The following is a 26,340-nucleotide window of genomic DNA, read 5'->3' as shown; positions in this document are numbered from 1 at the left end:
CTATGTGGACTGGTAGGGGGCTCAGGCTGCTCTGTGTAGACTGGTAGGGGGCTCAGGCTGCTCTCTATAGACTGGTAGGGGGCTCAGGCTGCTCTCTATAGACTGGTAGGGGGCTCAGGCTGATCTATGTGGACTGGTAGGGGGCTCAGGCTGCTCTGTGTAGACTGGTAGGGGGCTCAGGCTGCTCTCTATAGACTGGTAGGGGGCTCAGGCTGCTCTCTATAGACTGGTAGGGGGCTCAGGCTGCTCTCTATAGACTGGTAGGGGGCTCAGGCTGCTCTGTGTAGACTGGTAGGGGGCTCAGGCTGCTCTGTGTAGACTGGTAGGGGGCTCAGGCTGCTCTCTATAGACTGGTAGGGGGCTCAGGCTGCTCTCTATAGACTGGTAGGGGGCTCAGGCTGCTCTCTATAGACTGGTAGGGGGCTCAGGCTGCTCTCTATAGACTGGTAGGGGGCTCAGGCTGCTCTCTATAGACTGGTAGGGGGCTCAGGCTGCTCTCTATAGACTGGTAGGGGGCTCAGGCTGCTCTCTATAGACTGGTAGGGGGCTCAGGCTGCTCTCTATAGACTGGTAGGGGGCTCAGGCTGCTCTCTATAGACTGGTAGGGGGCTCAGGCTGCTCTCTATAGACTGGTAGGGGGCTCAGGCTGCTCTCTATAGACTGGTAGGGGGCTCAGGCTGCTCTCTGTAGACTGGTAGGGGGCTCAGGCTGCTCTCTATAGACTGGTAGGGGGCTCAGGCTGCTCTCTATAGACTGGTAGGGGGCTCAGGCTGCTCTCTATAGACTGGTAGGGGGCTCAGGCTGCTCTCTATAGACTGGTAGGGGGCTCAGGCTGCTCTCTGTAGACTGGTAGGGGGCTCAGGCTGCTCTCTATAGACTGGTAGGGGGCTCAGGCTGCTCTCTATAGACTGGTAGGGGGCTCAGGCTGCTCTGTGTAGACTGGTAGGGGGCTCAGGCTGCTCTCTATAGACTGGTAGGGGGCTCAGGCTGCTCTCTATAGACTGGTAGGGGGCTCAGGCTGCTCTCTATAGACTGGTAGGGGGCTCAAGCTGCTCTCTATAGACTGGTAGGGGGCTCAGGCTGATCTGTGTGGGCTGATCTGTGTGGACTGGTAGGGGGCTCAGGCTGCTTTCTGTAACTGTAGAGGTTCTGGCTGATCTATGGTGTTGCCTAATTCCTAATTTGCTATGTAAATTTTCTAGTTCTGCTTTTCGTTACTGTTTATGGCATTGCTGGTTCACAGCTCAATGTGCCCCCCCCCCTTTTCTAAATATTCTCGCCCATATGACTGTGTCTCTTCTTTCATACTGCCAGGTCAGCTTGTGGGGCTGCAGGTTTAGAGTACATAGTGTCCCCATGTAGCCTGCTCCAGTCCCTATGCCTGTGTCTCTATAAACAGTCCTGCTTGTGGATCTGCAGGTTCAGAGCTCAGGGACTGTTTCTTATTGATCTTTCTGTAAGACTACATCTTCTCCCTTTTCTTTCACTATATTGCTTGCTTGTGGTGTTGCAGGTTCAGAGTGCAGTGACTGCTCCCTATAAAGTTGCTCTCCCTATACCTACGTTATCCCAATGCTCTATCCTGTGCCCGCATCTCCGTCATCCCTCTCTACAGACATTGCTGCTTGTGCGGCTGCAGAGTCAGAGCTCAGGGGGGTCTTCCATGAAGCTGATCTCCTATCCTCCCTCTATTATCCTGTGTATATAGGGTTTTTCCAGCTCACTCGGTTACATTTCCATAGACATGAATAACACTGACCTGGACTGACCCCAGAGCCGCAGGCGCAGAGCGGGAGGTTTATAGTAAATACTTGACACACTTGTGTCAATTCTTCATATTACGAGCATTGCTGCAATACCAAGTGCACAATCCCATAGCACATCTGTAACCAGCACTGTATATGTAAGTGAACCATAACAGCTCTGCATGCTGGCACTTGTGGTTCATCACAGTGACAGGTCCAACCCTCATCGAGGGCAAAGTAAAAAGTGATAAGTGTTGTGTGCCCTGGACCGCATAGGGAAAGGGCTCTGGACTTGCTGGCTGGGGCTTTGAAATTGTTTGTAAATATTTTGACTAAGGTGACGAATGGCTGAGAGTTAGAGGAGGAGTCGTTTTAAGGGTCTATTTAAGAAAGGGGCACTTAGGTGGGTGCGAACCTTCTGCTTAGCCTCGGCTGGTGAGAGGAACACCCGCCCACCCTGCCCTGTGGTTTATTCTTGACCCGTCTGTTTGTTTGTCTTTCTTGGCGGTTTCTTTCTAGGATTTCGTTGTCACAGCTTGGCGGTTTTTTCCATGCCCAGGAGCCTCATGCCCGCTGTTAGAGCAGGGCATACAGGTAAAAGTTACCCGGAAGTTAAAGTTGGGCATGGTTGGTTTTGTTTACTTAAAAGTTGCATAATTGAATAAATAAAGCTGTGGCCTTCCCGCATAGACCACGTAATTGATGGTGAGAGTGTTTCTTCTTATGGGTAATACCTAGTCACCTAATTTGAGCTGGGTTATACATCTACGGGTCCAGCAAGTCATAACGGAGAACAAAAATCAGGTGACCTGCACGGAAGGAAATGTCTGAATACCTGCACATGAACCGTCCAAAGATCAGGGCAACAACATTAGAATGGAACATCCGTCAATAATGTACATGGACTGATGACATCACAGGGCAGGAGAAGTGGTACTGTGCAAAGTCCATGCCTACTGGATAACAGGAGAGATACTGTGCACTGTCCCTATATATATATATACAGGACAAGAGAAGTGGTACTGTGCAAAGTCCATGCCTACTGGATAACAGGAGAGATACTGTGCAATGTACATACAGGAAAGAGGAGTAGTACTGTGCACTGTCCATATATACAGGACAAGAAAAGTGGTACTGTGCACTTTCCATATATACAGGACTAGAGAAGTGGTACTGTGCACTGTCCATACATATATACAGGTCAAGAGAAGTGGTACTGTGCACTGTCCATATATACAGGACAAGAGAAGTGGTACTGTGCACTGTCCATATATACAGAACAAGAGAAGTGGTACTGTGTACTATCCATATATACAGAACAAGAGAAGTGGTACTGTGCACTGTCCATACATATATACAGGACAAGAGAAGTAATACTGTGCACTGTCCATATATACAGGACAAGAGAAGTAATACTGTGCACTGCCCATATATACAGTATAAGAGAAGTGGTACTGTGCACTGTCCATATATACAGGGTAAGAGAAGTGGTACTGTGCACTGTCCATATATACAGGACAAGAGAAGTGGTACTGTGCACTGTCCATATATACAGAACAAGAGAAGTGGTACTGTGCACTGTCCATATATACAGGATAGAGAAGTAATACTGTGCACTGTCCATATATACAGGACAAAAGAAGTGGTACTGTGCACTGCCCATATATACAGTATAAGAGAAGTGGTACTGTGCACTGTCCATATATACAGAGTAAGAGAAGTGGTACTGTGCACTGTCCATATATACAGGACAAGAAAAGTGGTAAAGTGCACTGTCCATATATACAGAACAAGAGAAGTGGTACTGTGCACTTTCCATATATACAGGACTAGAGAAGTGGTACTGTGCACTGTCCATATATACAGGATAGGAGAAGTGGTACTGTGCACTGTCCATACATATATACAGGTCAAGAGAAGTGGTACTGTGCACTGTCCATATATACAGGATAAGAGAAGTGGTACTGTGCACTGTCCATACATATATACAGGTCAAGAGAAGTGGTACTGTGCACTGTCCATATATACAGGACAAGAGAAGTGGTACTGTGCACTGTCCATATATACAGGTCAAGAGAAGTGGTACTGTGCACTGTCCATACATATATACAGGACAAGAGAAGTAATACTGTGCACTGTCCATATATACAGGACAAGAGAAGTGGTACTGTGCACTGCCCATATATACAGAACAAGAGAAGTGGTACTGTGCACTGCCTATATATACAGTATAAGAGAAGTGGTACTGTGCACTGTCCATATATACAGGGTAAGAGAAGTGGTACTGTGCACTGTCCATATATACAGGACTAGAGAAGTGGTACTGTGCACTGTCCATATATACAGAACAAGAGAAGTGGTACTGTGCACTGTCCATACATATATACAGGTCAAGAGAAGTGGTACTGTGCACTGTCCATATATACAGGACAAGAGAAGTGGTACTGTGCACTGTCGATATATACAGGTCAAGAGAAGTGGTACTGTGCACTGTCCATATATACAGAACAAGAGAAGTGGTACTGTGCACTGTCCATATATACAGAACAAGAGAAGTGGTACTGTGCACTGTCCATATATACAGAACAAGAGAAGTGGTACTGTGCACTGTCCATATATACAGAACAAGAGAAGTGGTACTGTGCACTGTCCATACATATATACAGGACAAGAGAAGTAATACTGTGCACTGTCCATATATACAGGACAAGAGAAGTGGTACTGTGCACTGCCCATATATACAGTATAAGAGAAGTGGTACTGTGCACTGTCCATACATATATACAGGACAAGAGAAGTGGTACTGTGCACTGTCCATATATACAGGACAAGAGAAGTGGTACTGTGCACTGCCCATATATACAGAATAAGAGCAGATACTGAGAATTACCTGCAGGATACGCGACATTAGGAGTTATACTGTGCAGTCCCAGTATGAAGCCTCCATTCAGCCCGGCGCTCCCCAGTCGCACAGATCTATGTACATGACACGGGGCGCAGCCTCTGAACCTCGCACCTCTCTGTACCCCGTGGACTGGACTTGTGATTATGATCCTTTCTATTTTAAGGTTTTTTTTATTTCCGGTTTCCTTACACAGGACGGTTATATGGCTGAGCTGACACCTCAGAACGACAGCTTCAGCTCTGGTCAGACACTTAAAGGCACAGTAGCCTGAGACTTACAAGCTTAATCTAAGACAAGAGGAGCGAAAAGGCACTTCTACAATTTAAAGAAATCCTCCCATCTCGAGCTTTGAGTACCCGCAAATGTCTTAGTAACTGGCATCCCTGGCCTATATGGATGCATTGGGCAGGGGTAGCACAGACAGGTCCAGGCCTGGTGGTCAGGATTGTCCTACAGGAGATTGCAATGTCAGCCATGACTAGCGGAGACGTCACGTAATAGTATTAATTATCAGGTTAAATAGAAACATTTATTGTTATACTGTTGTACTCCAGTCACAGCCAGAGCTGCATTCACTATACTGCTGTTATATCATGCCATATACTCCAGTCACAGCCAGAGCTGCATTCACTATACTGCCGTTATATCATGTTATGTACTCCAGTCACAGCCAGAGCTGCACTCACTATACTGCCGTTATATCATGTCATGTACTCCAGTCACAGCCAGAGCTGCATTCACTATTCTGCTGTTATATCATGTCATATACTCCAGTCACAGCCAGAGCTGCATTCACTATACTGCCGTTATATCATGTTATGTACTCCAGTCACAGCCAGAGCTGCACTCACTATACTGCCGTTATATCATGTCATGTACTCCAGTCACAGCCAGAGCTGCATTCACTATTCTGCTGTTATATCATGTCATATACTCCAGTCACAGCCAGAGCTGCATTCACTATACTGCCGTTATATCATGTTATGTACTCCAGTCACAGCCAGAGCTGCACTCACTATACTGCCGTTATATCATGTCATGTACTCCAGTCACAGCCAGAGCTGCATTCACTATTCTGCTGTTATATCATGTCATGTACTCCAGTCACAGTCAGAGCTGCACTCACTATACTGCCGTTATATCATGTCATGTACTCCAGTCACAGCCAGAGCTGCATTCACTATACTGCTATTATATTATGTCATATACTCCAGTCACAGCCAGAGCTGCATTCACTATTCTGCTATTATATTATGTCATGTACTCCAGTCACAACCAGAGTTGCATTCACTATTCTGCTGTTATATCATGTCTTGTACTCCAGTCACAGCCAGAGCTGCACTCACTATACTGCTGTTATATTATGTCATGTACTCCAGTCACAGCCAGAGCTGCATTCACTATAGTGCCGTTATATCATGCCATATACTCCAGTCACAGCCAGAGCTGCATTCACTATAGTGCCGTTATATCATGCCATATACTCCAGTCACAGCAAGAGCTGCATTCATTATACTGCTGTTATATTATGTCATATACTCCAGTCACAGCCAGAGCTGCATTCATTATACTGCTGTTATATTATGTCATTTACTCCAGTCACAGCCAGAGCTGCATTCATTATACTGCTGTTATATTATGTCATATACTCCAGTCACAGCCAGAGCTGCACTCACTATTCTGCTGTTGGGGTGTCAGATGGGGTCTGATTCCTAAAATAAATCTTACAAAGATGCGTGACATCCAGTCCGGGCCCATATCACAGGCCCCCATGGGCTAGTAGTCACTGAGGGCTTGTCAGAGCGATGGCTGCAGCTATAACTTTAGTGTTGGTCTGTCCTGCTAGGCCTCACTTATCAAACCTGTCTGGGTTTCCCACAGCAACCAATCAGAGCGCAGCTTTCAATTCTTAAACTGTTCTGTTGAAATGAAAGCTGCACTGTGATTGGTTCCTATGGGTAACAAGGCCCATATGACTAGGTCTGCCCCATTGTGAGCGGCGCTGCACCTGCTGGGAACTTTAACATCTGCTGCTCTCTAGCAAATCAGCAGAGCGTCACCCCCAGCAGTGTCCCCGACTGAACCCCGAACCCCCCACCTCGACACCTCCCTGCAACATTGACATATAAACCGCCTAAAACGGGCCGCTAAGGCTACCATGTGATGACCCGAGCCTGAAGAAGAGGAGGAGCTGGCCCTTTAAGAAGAAGTGACATGGTAAGGCGTAACATGACAGTGTGCACAGTGTGGCGGTGTCTGCAGAGCGTCACTTCCCCTGCAGCACATCTAGTAATGACATCTCATCCTGCTCCGGAAATGTGACGAGAGGAATCCCCGAAATATGTACACAGCGTCCGCCGAGACGTACCACACAGGAGATTAGATACACAGCGTCCGCCGAGACGTACCACACAGGAGATTAGATACACAGAGTCCGCCGAGACGTACCACACGGGAGATTAGATACACAGCGTCCGCCGAGACGTACCACACAGGAGATTAGATACACAGCGTCCGCCGAGACGTACCACACAGGAGATTAGATACACAGCGTCCGCCGAGACGTACCACACAGGAGATTAGATACACAGCGTCCGCCGAGACGTACCACACAGGAGATTAGATACACAGAGTCCGCCGAGACGTACCACACGGGAGATTAGATACACAGCGTCCGCCGAGACGTACCACACGGGAGATTAGATACACAGCGTCCGCCGAGACGTACCACACAGGAGATTAGATACACAGCGTCCGCCGAGACGTACCACACAGGAGATTAGATACACAGCGTCCGCCGAGACGTACCACACAGGAGATTAGATACACAGCGTCCGCCGAGACGTACCACACAGGAGATTAGATACACAGCGTCCACCGAGACGTACCACACGGGAGATTAGATACACAGCGTCCGCCGAGACGTACCACACGGGAGATTAGATACACAGCGTCCGCCGAGACGTACCACACAGGAGATTAGATACACAGCGTCCGCCGAGACGTACCACACAGGAGATTAGATACACAGCGTCCGCCGAGACGTACCACACAGGAGATTAGATACACAGCGTCCACCGAGACGTACCACACGGGAGATTAGATACACAGCGTCCGCCGAGACGTACCACACGGGAGATTAGATACACAGAGTCCGCCGAGACGTACCACACAGGAGATTAGATACACAGCGTCCGCCGAGACGTACCACACAGGAGATTAGATACACAGCATCCGCAGAGACGTACCACACAGGAGATTAGATACACAGCGTCCGCCGAGACGTACCACACAGGAGATTAGATACACAGCGTCCGCAGAGACGTACCACACAGGAGATTAGATACACAGCGTCCGCCGAGACGTACCACACAGGAGATTAGATACACAGCGTCCGCCGAGACGTACCACACAGGAGATTAGATACACAATGTCCGCCGAGACGTACCACACAGGAGATTAGATACACAGAGTCCGCCGAGACGTACCACACAGGAGATTAGATACACAGCTTCCGCCGAGATGTACCACAAAGGAGATTAGATACACAGCGTCCGCCGAGACATACCACACAGGACAGGATTAGATACACAGCTCAGTATACAGTATCACACAGGATAGGATTAGATACACAGCTCAGTATACAGTATCACACAGGATAGGATTAGATACACAGCTCAGTATACAGTATCACACAGGATAGGATTAGATACAGCTCAGTATACAGTATCACACAGGATAGGATTAGATACACAGCTCAGTATACAGTATCACACAGGATAGGATTAGATACAGCTCAGTATACAGTATCACACAGGATAGGATTAGATACACAGCTCAGTATACAGTATCACACAGGATAGGATTAGATACAGCTCAGTATACAGTATCACACAGGATAGGATTAGATACACTGCTCAGTATACAGTATCACACAGGATAGGATTAGATACAGCTCAGTATACAGTATCACACAGGATAGGAGTAGATACACAGCTCAGTATACAGTATCACACAGGAAAGGATTAGATACACAGCTCAGTATACAGTATCACACAGGATAGGATTAGATACACAGCTCAGTATACAGTATCACACAGGATAGGATTAGATACAGCTCAGTATACTGTATCACACGGGATAGGATTAGATACACCGCTCAGTATACTGTATCACACGGGATAGGATTAGATACACAGCTCAGTATACAGTATCACACAGGATAGGATTAGATACACAGCTCAGTATACTGTATCACACAGGATAGGATTAGATACACAGCTCAGTATACAGTATCACACAGGATAGGATTAGATACACAGCTCAGTATACAGTATCACACAGGATAGGATTAGATACACAGCTCAGTATACAGTATCACACAAGATAGGATTAGATACAGCTCAGTATACAGTATCACACGGGATAGGATTAGATACACAGCTCAGTATACAGTATCACACAGGATAGGATTAGATACACAGCTCAGTATACAGTATCACACAGGATAGGATTAGATACACAGCTCAGTATACAGTATTACACAGGATAGGATTAGATACGCGGCTCAGTATACAGTATCACACAGGATAGGATTAGATACACAGCTCAGTATACAGTATCACACAGGATAGGATTAGATACACCGCTCAGTATACAGTATCACACGGGATAGGATTAGATACACAGCTCAGCAGACTGTATCACATATGCTAGGATCACAATTCCTAATCTGGACCTTGTGCTTGAAAATAATGATCTGATGACCATTACAGCTTCCACCACCCAGCTTTCCAAAGCTCAAGTAACAGCAGAGCAGGATATGTAAAGAGAATATGGAAAACCCAGAATGTGCTACAGGCCCTGGACATCTTGTAGATCAGAGGTTACATGTCGTGTATACAGGAGTGCAGTGCGGGGACAGCAGACATAGAGGAACGCAATGTATATAATTAACACATACCACAGCACAGGACAAAATACCTCCCCAGCAGCATCAAATACCAGTGTACAACAAGACGGCATGTCACCCCGGAAGCAACACATACCAGAGTGCAGTACCTCCCAAACTACAGGACAACACCTAGACACACTACAGTGCAACTCACATACACACAGACATTACTATTATTGTTTATTTATATAGCACCAGTAATCCCATAGTGCTGTACATTATTATATTCATTCCATTGTGCTCTGTACATTATTATATTAATCCCATGGTGCTTTACATTTGGGGGTTACATACAATACACAGAATATACAGGTAGATATAATACTGACAATGACCGACTGGCACAGTGGGGTATAGGGCCCTGCCCACGAGGGCTTACAATCTATGAGGGAAGGGGTAGAGACAGAAGGAGAGGGGGAGACTGTACAGATGGGGGTGCGGTGATAGTGTTATTGGGGGGTGTAGGCCTTCCGGAATAGGGGAGTCTTCAGGGCCTTCTTGAAGCCTGTGATTGTGGGGGTCAGTCTTATGTGTCGTGGTAAGGAGTTCCAGAGTATGGGGGATGCACGGGAGAAATCTTGGAGACGGTTGTGTGAGGAGCGGATGAGAGCAGAGCGGAGTAGGAGGTCATTGGAGGATCTGAGGTTACGTGTGGTCAGGTAGCGGGAGATTAGGTCAGAGATATATGGAGGGGACAGGTGAGGATGAGGTCAGAGATATATGGAGAGGACAGGTGAGGATGAGGTCAGAGATATATGGAGAGGACAGGTGAGGATGAGGTCAGAGATATATGGAGGGGACAGGTGAGGATGAGGTCAGAGATATATGGAGGGGACAGGTGAGGTCAGAGATATATGGAGGGGACAGGTGAGGATGAGGTCAGAGATATATGGAGGGGACAGGTGTGGATGAGGTCAGAGATATATGGAGGGGACAGGTGAGGTCAGAGATATATGGAGGGGACAGGTGAGGATGAGGTCAGAGATATATGGAGGGGACAGGTGAGGATGAGGTCAGAGATATATGGAGGGGACAGGTGAGGATGAGGTCAGAGATATATGGAGAGGACAGGTGAGGATGAGGTCAGAGATATATGGAGGGGACAGGTGAGGATGAGGTCAGAGATATATGGAGGGGACAGGTGGGGATGAGGTCAGAGATATATGGAGGGGACAGGTGAGGATGAGGTCAGAGATATATGGAGGGGACAGGTGAGGATGAGGTCAGAGATATATGGAGGGGACAGGTGGGGATGAGGTCAGAGATAAATGGAGGGGACAGGTGAGGATGAGGTCAGAGATATATGGAGGGGACAGGTGTGGATGAGGTCAGAGATATATGGAGGGGACAGGTGAGGATGAGGTCAGAGATATATGGAGGGGACAGGTGAGGATGAGGTCAGAGATATATGGAGAGGACAGGTGAGGATGAGGTCAGAGATATATGGAGGGGACAGGTGGGGATGAGGTCAGAGATATATGGAGAGGACAGGTGAGGATGAGGTCAGAGATATATGGAGGGGACAGGTGGGGATGAGGTCAGAGATAAATGGAGGGGACAGGTGTGGATGAGGTCAGAGATATATGGAGGGGACAGGTGAGGATGAGGTCAGAGATATATGGAGGGGACAGGTGAGGATGAGGTCAGAGATATATGGAGGGGACAGGTGGGGATGAGGTCAGAGATAAATGGAGGGGACAGGTGTGGATGAGGTCAGAGATATATGGAGGGGACAGGTGAGGATGAGGTCAGAGATATATGGAGAGGACAGGTGAGGATGAGGTCAGAGATATATGGAGAGGACAGGTGAGGATGAGGTCAGAGATATATGGAGGGGACAGGTGTGGATGAGGTCAGAGATATATGGAGGGGACAGGTGAGGATGAGGTCAGAGATATATGGAGGGGACAGGTGAGGATGAGGTCAGAGATATATGGAGGGGACAGGTGAGGATGAGGTCAGAGATATATGGAGAGGACAGGTGGGGATGAGGTCAGAGATATATCGAGGGGACAGGTGAGGATGAGGTCAGAGATATATGGAGGGGACAGGTGAGGATGAGGTCAGAGATATATGGAGGGGACAGGTGGGGATGAGGTCAGAGATAAATGGAGGGGACAGGTGTGGATGAGGTCAGAGATATATGGAGGGGACAGGTGAGGATGAGGTCAGAGATATATGGAGAGGACAGGTGAGGATGAGGTCAGAGATATATGGAGAGGACAGGTGAGGATGAGGTCAGAGATATATGGAGGGGACAGGTGTGGATAAGGTCAGAGATATATGGAGGGGACAGGTGAGGATGAGGTCAGAGATATATGGAGGGGACAGGTGAGGATGAGGTCAGAGATATATGGAGGGGACAGGTGAGGATGAGGTCAGAGATATATGGAGAGGACAGGTGGGGATGAGGTCAGAGATATATGGAGGGGACAGGTGAGGATGAGGTCAGAGATATATGGAGAGGACAGGTGAGGATGAGGTCAGAGATATATGGAGAGGACAGGTGAGGATGAGGTCAGAGATATATCGAGGGGACAGGTGAGGATGAGGTCAGAGATATATGGAGAGGACAGGTGGGGATGAGGTCAGAGATATATGGAGGGGACAGGTGAGGATGAGGTCAGAGATATATGGAGGGGACAGGTGAGGATGAGGTCAGAGATATATGGAGGGGACAGGTGAGGATGAGGTCAGAGATATATGGAGAGGACAGGTGAGGATGAGGTCAGAGATATATGGAGGGGACAGGTGTGGATGAGGTCAGAGATATATGGAGGGGACAGGTGTGGATGAGGTCAGAGATATATGGAGGGGACAGGTGAGGATGAGGTCAGAGATATATGGAGAGGACAGGTGAGGATGAGGTCAGAGATATATGGAGGGGACAGGTGAGGATGAGGTCAGAGATATATGGAGGGGACAGGTGAGGATGAGGTCAGAGATATATGGAGGGGACAGGTGAGGATGAGGTCAGAGATATATGGAGGGGCCAGGTGTGGATGAGGTCAGAGATATATGGAGGAGACAGGTGTGAATGAGGTCAGAGATATATGGAGGGGACAGGTTGTGGATGAGGTCAGAGATATATGGAGGGGACAGGTGTGGATGAGGTCAGAGATATATGGAGGGGACAGGTGTGGATGAGGTCAGAGATATATGGAGGGGACAGGTGTGGATGAGGTCAGAGATATATGGAGGGGACAGGTGAGGATGAGGTCAGAGATATATGGAGGGGACAGGTGAGGATGAGGTCAGAGATATATGGAGGGGCCAGGTGTGGATGAGGTCAGAGATATATGGAGGGGACAGGTGTGGATGAGGTCAGAGATATATGGAGGGGACAGGTGTGGATGAGGTCAGAGATATATGGAGGAGACAGGTGTGGATGAGGTCAGAGATATATGGAGGGGACAGGTGTGGATGAGGTCAGAGATATATGGAGGGGACAGGTGAGGATGAGGTCAGAGATATATGGAGGGGACAGGTGTGGATGAGGTCAGAGATATATGGAGGGGACAGGTGAGGATGAGGTCAGAGATATATGGAGGGGACAGGTGTGGATGAGGTCAGAGATATATGGAGGGGACAGGTGTGGATGAGGTCAGAGATATATGGAGGGGACAGGTGAGGATGAGGTCAGAGATATATGGAGGGGACAGGTGAGGATGAGGTCAGAGATATATGGAGGAGACAGGTGAGGATGAGGTCAGAGATATGTGGAGGGGACAGGTTGTGGATGAGGTCGGAGATATATGGAGGGGACAGGTAAGGGTGAGGTCAGAGATATATAGAGGGGACAGGTGAGGATGAGGTCAGAGATATATGGAGGGGACAGGTTGTGGATGAGGTCGGAGATATATGGAGGGGACAGGTGAGGTCAGAGATATATGGAGGGGACAGGTAAGGATGAGGTCAGAGATATATGGAGGGGAGAGGTGAGGATGAGGTCAGAGATATATGGAGGGGACAGGTGTGGATGAGGTCAGAGATATATGGAGGGGACAGGTAAGGATGAGGTCAGAGATATATGGAGGGGACAGGTGAGGGTGAGGTCAGAGATATATGGAGGGGACAGGTAAGGATGAGGTCAGAGATATATGGAGGGGACAGATGAGGTCAGAGATATATGGAGGGGACAGGTGTGGATGAGGTCGGAGATATATGGAGGGGACAGGTGAGGTCAGAGATATATGGAGGGGACAGGTAAGGATGAGGTCAGAGATATATGGAGGGGAGAGGTGAGGATGAGGTCAGAGATATATGGAGGGGACAGGTGAGGTCAGAGATATATGGAGGGGACAGGTTGTGGATGGCTTTGTATGTTAGTGTTAGTAGCTTGAACTCAATTCGCTGGGCTATGGGTAACCAGTGGAGGGACTGGCAGAGGGGAGCAGCCGATGAGGATCGGGGGGTGAGGTGGATTAAGCGAGCAGCGCAGTTTAGGGTGGACTGGAGGGGGGCGAGGGTGTTAGCTGGGAGTCCATGGAGAAGGGTGTTGCAGTAGTCTAGGCGGTAGATTATGAGGGCCTGGATGAGCATCTTGGTAGTTTCAGGGGTCAGGAAGGAGCGCATTCGGTGGATGTTCTTGAGCTGGAGGCGGCAGGAGGTGTTCAGGGTTTGAACATGTGACTTGAAGGATAAGTCAGAGTCCAGGGTTACCCCAAGGCATCGGGCCTGTGGGACAGGGGTAATTGTGGTTCCATTAACTTTGATAGATGGGTCAGGTGGAGGGGCCATACGGGGTGCGGTGAAGATGAGGCTACGGCCGCTAAACAATCTGGAACTCTGGCCACAAGGGAGGTAATGTCTGGTCCAGAGATGTAGATTTGGGTGTCATCGGCATAGCAGTGGTACTGAAAGCCATGAGATTCTATGAGTTGGCCCAGGCCAAGGGTGTAGATGGAGAACAGGAGGGGTCCTAGGACGGAGCCCTGGGGGACACCTACAGAGAGAGGGCGAGGTGAGGAGGTGGTGTGCGAGTGGGAGACGCTGAATGTGCGGTCGGTGAGGTATGAGGAGATCCAGGAATGGGCCAGGTCTGAGATACCAAGGGATGAGAGAGTCTCTAGTACAGGGGTAGGGAACCTTCGGCTCTCCAGCTGCTGTGAAACTACAACTCCCATCATGCTCCATTCACTTCCATGGGAGTTCCAAGAACAGCAGAGCAAGTATGCATGCTGGGAGTTGTAGTTTTGCAACAGCTGGAGAGCCTTACGTTCCCTACCCCTGCTCTAGTACAACATACATGGCCACACTACACTGTTATACATAGACACCGACATACTACATATAGTACAACACACCGTCACACTACAGTGCAACACTCATTGTCCCCTTCCCCACTTACACCACCATTCTGCACAAACCACCCTTTCATATTGGCAGCCCCTTTCCCCCCTTCCCCCTCATCCCACAGGGGCACAGGTGAGGTACATTTTGGGCTCTCCAGCCTCCACTACAGACACCAGACTATATACTGCCCCTGAAGCTCCTGTATACTGCTGGTCATGTGACTGCGATGGTTCACAGGCTATATACTGCCCATCTGGCTTTGCAAAGTATATTTATAGCCTGACTAGTCTTACCAGTGTTAGTTCTGATTTGAAACTGTAGATGGCGCACTGACTGAGCAGGATCGGCGGGGAAAGGTTAGAGCCAATAACATTGTAGCCCCCACTCACCACAACCTTTTGTATATTGTGCGGGGGTGACGTGATCATGACCCATCTTATGCTCTAGGGTCTGTATGGACACAAAGAGTTAATAGCGGCAGCGACAGACTAAGAAGAAGTGACGGACGCTCATCAGTATCGGATTGGCGGGGTCTGACGCTCAGCGCACCCCCACATCCGCTGTTTGGGGCCACATCACTGCTTACCAGGCACAGCGCCACACCTTGTATTGTGGTTGTGCTTGGTATTGCAGCTCAGCCCCATTCCATTTATTGAGGTTGATGTGACTAATCCATATGAGGTTTTGGTCCATGGCAGAAACCTGAGGCTCATCCATGTCATGTGAACATTGCCTTAGAGCTCCACCTGGAGGTCGGGGTTGATTCCGGGGTCACACATTGTCTCATAGACACTCCTGTATACTATGGATCAATACAAAGTCTCTATATACCTGTAGCTCAGTCACTTGTTGGTACTGGATACCATCTTAGGGTTACATTCACACCTGCAGCTTTGGTGCATTATTTTACTTGCAGCTGTTTTTGGCACGACAGGCGCCCCCTTGTCTCTTCGGGGCTCACATCAGTCACTTCTTGCCAAACACGGAAGTGACGAGCGGTGGCTGAGCCACGGAGGAAGGGAAGGCGGACATGTGATCATGGGTGACAGGCGGCTCCGAGGAAACCAGCTGAACCTACTGACACCACCGCCAAATTAAAGGGGCGGCCTCTGAGCACATTATATACCGGTGTCTGCCTGCTGGAAGTGCAGGGGAAGCGTTACTGAGTGACAATTGTCCTGGCCTAAAACTTCTCACAGCTGAGGGTTTGTTACAATGTAACAGTCTACGAATGTCTGTTACAATGTGTAAGTGCAGGTGACAGCGATCAGTCACCACCACTAAGTCCATCTGCTACAACACATTCTGCTCCATCAGTACAAGAGCTGGAAAAGCCTCCACCTCGCCAGGTCACTGCCATATAATATACACATATAGGACGCCCGAACCCCAACATCTCAGATATAACATCTGCACAATAGTCACCCAGAGAAACCCCAGGAGCGGCTGATATCAGTCACATCTTATTACAGTACAGTATATAGTGATATAAGAGGAGCGGCTGATATCAGTCACATCTTATTACAGTACAGTATATAGTGATATAAGAGGAGCGGCTGATATCGGTCACATCTTATTACAGTACAGTATATAGTGATATAAGAGGAGCGGCCGATATCGGTCACATCTTATTACAGTACAGTATATAGTGATATAAGAGGAGCGGCTGATATCGGTCACATCTTATTACAGTACAGTATATAGTGATATAAGAGGAGCGGCTGATATCGGTCACATCTTATAACAGTACAGTATATAGTGATATAAGAGGAGGGGCCGATATCGGTCACATCTTATTACAGTACAGTATATAGTGATATAAGAGGAGCGGCTGATATCAGTCACATCTTATTACAGTACAGTATATAGTGATATAAGAGGAGCGGCTGATATCAGTCACATCTTATTACAGTACAGTATATAGTGATATAAGAGGAGCGGCTGATATCGGTCACATCTTATTACAGTACAGTATATAGTGATATAAGAGGAGCGGCTGATATCGGTCACATCTTATTACAGTACAGTATATAGTGATATAAGAGGAGCGGCTGATATCGGTCACATCTTATTACAGTACAGTATATAGTGATATAAGAGGAGCGGCCGATATCAGTCACATCTTATTACAGTACAGTATATAGTGATATAAGAGGAGCGGCTGACATCGGTCACATCTTATTACAGTACAGTATATAGTGATATAAGAGGAGCGGCTGATATCAGTCACATCTTATTACAGTACAGTATATAGTGATATAAGAGGAGGAGCTGATATCAGTCACATCTTATTACAGTACAGTATATAGTGATATAAGAGGAGCGGCCGATATCGGTCACATCTTATTACAGTACAGTATATAGTGATATAAGAGGAGCGGCTGATATCAGTCACATCTTATTACAGTACAGTATATGGTGATATAAGAGGAGCGGCTGATATCGGTCACATCTTATTACAGTACAGTATATATATTGATATAAGAGGAGCGGCTGATATCAGTCACATCTTATTACAGTACAGTATATAGTGATATAAGAGGAGCGGCTGATATCAGTCACATCTTATTACAGTACAGTATATAGTGATATAAGAGGAGCGGCTGATATCAGTCACATCTTATTACAGTACAGTATATACTGATATAAGAGGAGCGGCTGATATCAGTCACATCTTATTACAGTACAGTATATAGTGATATAAGAGGAGCGGCTGATATCAGTCACATCTTATTACAGTACAGTATATAGTGATATAAGAGGAGCGGCTGATATCACTCACATCTTATTACAGTACAGTATACAGTGATATAAGAGGAGGGACTGATATCGGTCACATCATATTACACTACAGTATATATTGATATAAGAGGGGCGGCTGATATCAGTCACATCTTATTACAGTACAGTATATAGTGATATAGCAGGAGCGGCTGATATCAGTCACATCTTATTACAGTACAGTATATAGTGATATAGGAGGAGCGGCTGATATCAGTCACATCTTATTACAGTACAGTATATAGTGATATAAGAGGAGCGGCCGATATCAGTCACATCTTATTACAGTATATAGTGATATAAGAGGAGCGGCTGACATCAGTCACATCTTATTACAGTACAGTATATAGTGATATAAGAGGAGCGGCTGATATCGGTCACATCTTATTACAGTACAGTATATAGTGATATAAGAGGAGCGACTGATATCAGTCACATCTTATTACAGCACAGTATATAGTGATATAAGGGGAGCGGCTGATATCAGTCACATCTTATTACAGCACAGTATATAGTGATATAAGGGGAGCGGCTGATATCAGTCACATCTTATTACAGTACAGTATATAGTGATATAAGAGGAGCGGCCGATATCAGTCACATCTTATTACAGTACAGTATATAGTGATATAAGAGGAGCGGCTGACATCGGTCACATCTTATTACAGTACAGTATATAGTGATATAAGAGGAGCGGCTGATATCGGTCACATCTTATTACAGTACAGTATATATTGATATAAGAGGGGCGGCTGATATCAGTCACATCTTATTACAGTACAGTATATAGTGATATAGCAGGAGCGGTTGATATCAGTCACATCTTATTACAGTACAGTATATAGTGATATAGGAGGAGCGGCTGATATCAGTCACATCTTATTACAGTACAGTATATAGTGATATAAGAGGAGCGGCTGATATCAGTCACATCTTATTACAGTACAGTATATAGCGATATAAGAGGAGCGGCTGATATCAGTCACATCTTATTACAGTACAGTATATAGTGATATAAGAGGAGCGGCTGATATCAGTCACATCTTATTACAGTACAGTATATAGCGATATAAGAGGAGCGGCTGATATCAGTCACATCTTATTACAGTACAGTATATAGTGATATAAGAGGAGCGGCTGATATCACATCTTATTACAGTACAGTATATAGTGATATAAGAGGAGCGGCTGATATCAGTCACATCTTATTACAGTACAGTATATAGTGATATAAGAGGAGCGGCTGATATCAGTCACATCTTATTACAGTACAGTATATAGTGATATAAGAGGAGCGGCTGATATCAGTCACATCTTATTACAGTACAGTATATAGCGATATAAGAGGAGCGGCTGATATCAGTCACATCTTATTACAGTACAGTATATAGCGATATAAGAGGAGCGGCTGATATCACATCTTATTACAGTACAGCGGTATTAGAAGAGGATCAGCTGGTGACAGAAAGTAACTGATTCACTTATAGTCTTACACAATACATGGAGAGGACATGCACTGCTGGTCCCTTTCAGACTGCCCTCCCCACACCCCATGGTACAGAACCCCCTGCAGGGACCTGGCATTGACTTACCTCCCATGTACCCGGCTGTACGGCTGACTCTTGGCGTCGCGCTGCCCCATACACGCTCGCTCGCTGTAATAATGTCCTTTCCCTTAGTTCAGAACTTCCTCATTGCTGAAGCAGCAGATAAGGAAGCAGAGAATAGGTATAGCAGAGACGTGTATGCTGGGAGGTCCTGCACAGGGTCCTTATTCCTGACCCCTGATCACAAGACCATTGTGTGTGAGGACTACCTGAGTGTGCTACAGTGACCTGACGTCACCACCCAACATAGCAGGCGTGAGGTCACAGAATAGCCACATGTAAAGAAGACATCCTGCAGTGTCAACGTACACAGCGCAACGTGCTGCTACACCTGTACATACACCATACCCCCTGTAGACGGCGCCACAGGTACAGCCTATATATCATCATGGATACTCACTGTCTCACCTAGATCATCCTGGGATCCTGGCTCATAAATACAATATCAGAACTACAGTGAAGACTGACACAAGCACAGTAGCAGGAAAGAGGGGAATGTATACGTTATTCATACATAGGAGACGGCCACAGCACCCCCATAACAATGACAGGCACAGTGCCCCCTCTTAAAGAGACAGCGCTGAGATAGTTCTGGAGTTGCCCTGATTGAGTAAAGCGCCGTTACCCAACACATTCTGTAAGAGGCGAGTTCCCCTTCTATTACAGCTGCACGGTATACACAGGCACAGGCAGCTGCGGATATCACACAGCGCAGAAATGGTACCACCCAGCTTTCCAAAGTCCCTGAATGGCAAGTAAAACCACATTGTCATAAAGAGATAAACTAAATCTGCTCAATGTCTACTGACTGTGTCAGTCTTTACTGTTACGGCATTTTAATCATGAACCAGAATGAGCAGGATGAACAAAACTAAAGATGGTGAAGCTTCAGAACAATAAAGTGTGACTAATATCAGAGCTCAGCTTGTATCATCTGTATACAGTGCTGGGCCGCAGAGCTGACACTCTAATACCAGACCTGACTCACTGCTGTGTGTATATAATCCTGTATACAGTGCTGGGCCGCAGAGCTGACACTCTAATACCAGACCTCAGTCACCTGTGTGTATATAATCCTGTATACAGTCCTGGGCCGCAGAGCTGACACTCTAATACCAGACCTCAGTCACCTGTGTGTATATAATCCTGTATACAGTCCTGGGCCGCAGAGCTGACACTCTAATACCAGACCTCAGTCACCTGTGTATATAATCCTGTATACAGTCCTGGGCCGCAGAGCTGACACTCTAATACCAGACCTCAGTCACCTGTGTGTATATAATCCTGTATACAGTGCTGGGCAGCAGAGCTGACACTCTAATACCAGACCTCACTCACCGCTCTGTATACTCGTATATACAGTGCTGGGCCGCAGAGCTGACACTCTAATACCAGACCTCAGTCACCTGTGTGTATATAATCCTGTATACAGTCCTGGGCCGCAGAGCTGACACTCTAATACCAGACCTCAGTCACCTGTGTGTATATATTCCTGTATACAGTCCTGGGCCGCAGAGCTGACACTCTAATACCAGACCTCAGTCACCTGTGTGTATATAATCCTGTATACAGTCCTGGGCTGCAGAGCTGACACTCTAATACCAGACCTCAGTCACCTGTGTATATAATCCTGTATACAGTCCTGGGCTGCAGAGCTGACACTCTAATACCAGACCTCAGTCACCTGTGTGTATATAATCCTGTATACAGTCCTGGGCTGCAGAGCTGACACTCTAATACCAGACCTCAGTCACCTGTGTGTATATAATCCTGTATACAGTCCTGGGCCGCAGAGCTGACACTCTAATACCAGACCTCAGTCACCTGTGTGTATATAATCCTGTATACAGTCCTGGGCCGCAGAGCTGACACTCTAATACCAGACCTCAGTCACCTGTGTGTATATAATCCTGTATACAGTCCTGGGCCGCAGAGCTGACACTCTAATACCAGACCTCAGTCACCTGTGTGTATATAATCCTGTATACAGTGCTGGGCCGCAGAGCTGACACTCTAATACCAGACCTCAGTCACCTGTGTATATATATTCCTGTATACAGTCCTGGGCCGCAGAGCTGACACTCTAATACCAGACCTCAGTCACCTGTGTGTATATAATCCTGTATACAGTCCTGGGCCGCAGAGCTGACACTCTAATACCAGACCTCAGTCACCTGTGTATATAATCCTGTATACAGTCCTGGGCTGCAGAGCTGACACTCTAATACCAGACCTCAGTCACCTGTGTGTATATAATCCTGTATACAGTCCTGGGCCGCAGAGCTGACACTCTAATACCAGACCTCAGTCACCTGTGTGTATATAATCCTGTATACAGTCCTGGGCCGCAGAGCTGACACTCTAATACCAGACCTCAGTCACCTGTGTGTATATAATCCTGTATACAGTCCTGGGCCGCAGAGCTGACACTCTAATACCAGACCTCAGTCACCTGTGTGTATATAATCCTGTATACAGTCCTGGACTGCAGAGCTGACACTCTAATACCAGACCTCAGTCACCTGTGTATATAATCCTGTATACAGTCCTGGGCTGCAGAGCTGACACTCTAATACCAGACCTCAGTCACCTGTGTGTATATAATCCTGTATACAGTCCTGGGCCGCAGAGCTGACACTCTAATACCAGACCTCAGTCACCTGTGTGTATATAATCCTGTATACAGTCCTGGGCCGCAGAGCTGACACTCTAATACCAGACCTCAGTCACCTGTGTGTATATAATCCTGTATACAGTCCTGGGCCGCAGAGCTGACACTCTAATACCAGACCTCAGTCACCTGTGTGTATATAATCCTGTATACAGTCCTGGGCTGCAGAGCTGACACTCTAATACCAGACCTCAGTCACCTGTGTGTATATAATCCTGTATACAGTCCTGGGCCGCAGAGCTGACACTCTAATATCAGACCTCAGTCACCTGTGTGTATATAATCCTGTATACAGTCCTGGGCCGCAGAGCTGACACTCTAATACCAGACCTCAGTCACCTGTGTGTATATAATCCTGTATATAGTCCTGGGCCGCAGAGCTGACACTCTAATATCAGACCTCAGTCACCTGTGTGTATATAATCCTGTATACAGTCCTGGGCCGCAGAGCTGACACTCTAATACCAGACCTCAGTCACCTGTGTGTATATATTCCTGTATACAGTCCTGGGCCGCAGAGCTGACACTCTAATACCAGACCTCAGTCACCTGTGTGTATATAATCCTGTATACAGTCCTGGGCTGCAGAGCTGACACTCTAATACCAGACCTCAGTCAACTGTGTGTATATAATCCTGTATACAGTCCTGGGCCGCAGAGCTGACACTCTAATACCAGACCTCAGTCACCTGTGTGTATATAATCCTGTATATAGTCCTGGGCTGCAGAGCTGACACTCTAATACCAGACCTCAGTCAACTGTGTGTATATAATCCTGTATACAGTCCTGGGCCGCAGAGCTGACACTCTAATATCAGACCTCAGTCACCTGTGTGTATATAATCCTGTATACAGTCCTGGGCCGCAGAGCTGACACTCTAATACCAGACCTCAGTCACCTGTGTGTATATAATCCTGTATACAGTCCTGGGCCGCAGAGCTGACACTCTAATACCAGACCTCAGTCACCTGTGTATATATATTCCTGTATACAGTCCTGGGCCGCAGAGCTGACACTCTAATACCAGACCTCAGTCACCTGTGTGTATATAATCCTGTATACAGTCCTGGGCCGCAGAGCTGACACTCTAATACCAGACCTCAGTCACCTGTGTGTATATAATCCTGTATACAGTGCTGGGCCGCAGAGCTGACACTCTAATACCAGACCTCAGTCACCTGTGTGTATATAATCCTGTATACAGTCCTGGGCCGCAGAGCTGACACTCTAATACCAGACCTCAGTCACCTGTGTATATAATCCTGTATACAGTCCTGGGCCACAGAGCTGACACTCTAATACCAGACCTCAGTCACCTGTGTGTATATAATCCTGTATACAGTCCTGGGCCGCAGAGCTGACACTCTAATACCAGACCTCAGTCACCTGTGTGTATATAATCCTGTATACAGTCCTGGGCTGCAGAGCTGACACTCTAATACCAGACCTCAGTCACCTGTGTGTATATAATCCTGTATACAGTCCTGGGCTGCAGAGCTGACACTCTAATACCAGACCTCAGTCACCTGTGTGTATATAATCCTGTATACAGTCCTGGGCCGCAGAGCTGACACTCTAATACCAGACCTCAGTCACCTGTGTGTATATAATCCTGTATACAGTGCTGGGCCGCAGAGCTGACACTCTAATACCAGACCTCAGTCACCTGTGTGTATATAATCCTGTATACAGTCCTGGGCCGCAGAGCTGACACTCTAATACCAGACCTCAGTCACCTGTGTATATATATTCCTGTATACAGTCCTGGGCCGCAGAGCTGACACTCTAATACCAGACCTCAGTCACCTGTGTGTATATAATCCTGTATACAGTCCTGGGCCGCAGAGCTGACACTCTAATACCAGACCTCAGTCACCTGTGTGTATATAATCCTGTATACAGTGCTGGGCCGCAGAGCTGACACTCTAATACCAGACCTCAGTCACCTGTGTGTATATAATCCTGTATACAGTCCTGGGCCGCAGAGCTGACACTCTAATACCAGACCTCAGTCACCTGTGTATATAATCCTGTATACAGTCCTGGGCCACAGAGCTGACACTCTAATACCAGACCTCAGTCACCTGTGTGTATATAATCCTGTATACAGTCCTGGGCCGCAGAGCTGACACTCTAATACCAGACCTCAGTCACCTGTGTGTATATAATCCTGTATACAGTCCTGGGCCACAGAGCTGACACTCTAATACCAGACCTCAGTCACCTGTGTATATATAATCCTGTATACAGTCCTGGGCCGCAGAGCTGACACTCTAATACCAGACCTCAGTCACCTGTGTGTATATAATCCTGTATACAGTCCTGGGCTGCAGAGCTGACACTCTAATACCAGACCTCAGTCACCTGTGTGTATATAATCCTGTATACAGTCCTGGGCCGCAGAGCTGACACTCTAATACCAGACCTCAGTCACCTGTGTATATATAATCCTGTATACAGTCCTGGGCTGCAGAGCTGACACTCTAATATCAGACCTCAGTCACCTGTGTGTATATAATCCTGTATACAGTCCTGAGCTGCAGAGCTGACACTCTAATACCAGACCTCAGTCACCTGTGTGTATATAATCCTGTATACAGTCCTGGGCCGCAGAGCTGACACTCTAATACCAGACCTCAGTCACCTGTGTATATAATCCTGTATACAGTCCTGGGCTGCAGAGCTGACACTCTAATATCAGACCTCAGTCACCTGTGTGTATATAATCCTGTATACAGTCCTGGGCCGCAGAGCTGACACTCTAATACCAGACCTCAGTCACCTGTGTGTATACAGTCCTGGGCCGCAGAGCTGACACTCTCTCACCCGCTGGCCGTGCAGTCGCTGGTGTTGTTGTCCTGCTCCGCTTCCTCCTTCTCTCCGGGGATGTTAATAACCTTTTCAATGAATAGAAGTTGAAAAAAACTCTCTTTTTCCGGGATGTGATTGGTCATAAAATTTCGAGGAGCGACATCTAGTGGCTGCAATGTGCTAGTGCTCCGGCGACCTGCACTGTCAGAGGACACCACACGGGGCGCCACTGACAGGGGGTCCTGTATACTGCTGGGAGACATCCAGCATAAGACACCCGGGATAGATAGATTAGATGATAGATAGATAGATAGATAGATAGATAGATAGATAGATAGATAGATAGATAGATAGATAGATAGATAGATAGATAGATAGATAGATAGATAGATAGATAGATAGATAGATAGATAGGAGATAGATAGATAGATAGATAGATAGATAGATAGATAGATAGATAGATAGATAGATAGGAGATAGATAGATAGATAGATAGATAGATAGATAGATAGATAGGAGATAGATAGATAGATAGATAGATAGATAGATAGGAGATAGATAGATAGATAGATAGATAGGAGATAGATAGATAGATAGATAGATAGATAGATAGATAGATAGGAGATAGATAGATAGATAGATAGATAGATAGATAGATAGATAGATAGATAGATAAGCCCTCGCGGGCAGGGCCTTCTACCCCACTGTGCCAGTCAGTCATTGTTAGTATTATATCTACCTGTATATTCTGTGTATTGTATGTAACCCCCAAATGTAAAGCACCATGGGATTAATATAATAATGTACAGCACCATGGAATTAATGGTGCTATATAAATAAATAATAATAGATAGATAGATAGATAGATAGATAGGAGATAGATAGATAATAAATAATAATAATAATAATAATACATTTTATTTATATAGCGCCAACATATTCCGCAGCACTGTACAATTTATAGGGTTCAGATACAGACATACATAACAAAGAACGTCATTTCACACAATGGGACTGAGGGCCCTGCTCAAAAGAGCTTACAATCTATGAGGTAGAGAGGGTGACACAAGAGGTAGCAGGGGCGGTATTGCTTATACAGGGGTCAGACAATTTTGTGCATTAGGAATTGTGATAGGCTTGTCTGAAAAGATGCGTCTTTAGTTTGCGTTTGAAACTGTAGAAGTTGGGAGTTAATCTGATTGTCCGGGGTAGAGCATTCCAGAGAAGTGGTGCAGCTCGGGAGATAGATAGATAGATAGATAGATAGATAGATAGATAGATAGATAGAAGATAGATAGATAGATAGATAGATAGATAGATAGATAGAAGATAGATAGATAGGAGATAGATAGATAGATAGATAGATAGGAGATAGATAGATAGATAGATAGATAGATAGATAGAAGATAGATAGATAGATAGATAGATAGAAGATAGATAGATAGGAGATAGATAGATAGGAGATAGATAGATAGATAGATAGATAGATAGATAGATAGATAGATAGATAGGAGATAGATAGATAGATGATAGATAGATAGATAGATAGATAGATAGATAGATAGATAAA

The 26,340-nt window shown here is 46.6% G+C and overlaps 1 protein-coding gene across 4 annotated transcripts in view; it reads right to left on the bottom strand.

Annotated features, from left to right (window-relative positions):
• Positions 1 to 24,836, bottom strand: part of ARAP1 (ArfGAP with RhoGAP domain, ankyrin repeat and PH domain 1) — a 126,132-nt gene extending 101,296 nt beyond the window's left edge. The window contains exon 1 of one of the 4 annotated variants that reach the window (XM_075266332.1): positions 24,786 to 24,836. The gene's annotated coding sequence lies outside the window, so the exon portion shown is untranslated. Of the gene's footprint in view, positions 1 to 4,635; positions 4,724 to 15,730; positions 15,869 to 24,741 lie in introns of those variants that run through there. The other 3 variants (XM_075266331.1, XM_075266329.1, XM_075266330.1) reach the window with 3 other exon arrangements.
• Positions 24,837 to 26,340: the final 1,504 nt, after the last annotated feature.

This window comes from Leptodactylus fuscus, chromosome 2, assembly GCF_031893055.1.
Source record: "Leptodactylus fuscus isolate aLepFus1 chromosome 2, aLepFus1.hap2, whole genome shotgun sequence".
NCBI lineage: Eukaryota > Metazoa > Chordata > Amphibia > Anura > Leptodactylidae > Leptodactylus > Leptodactylus fuscus.
The sequence above is the reverse complement of the archived record's forward strand: the minus strand, read 5'-3'. Positions and strand labels throughout refer to the sequence as shown.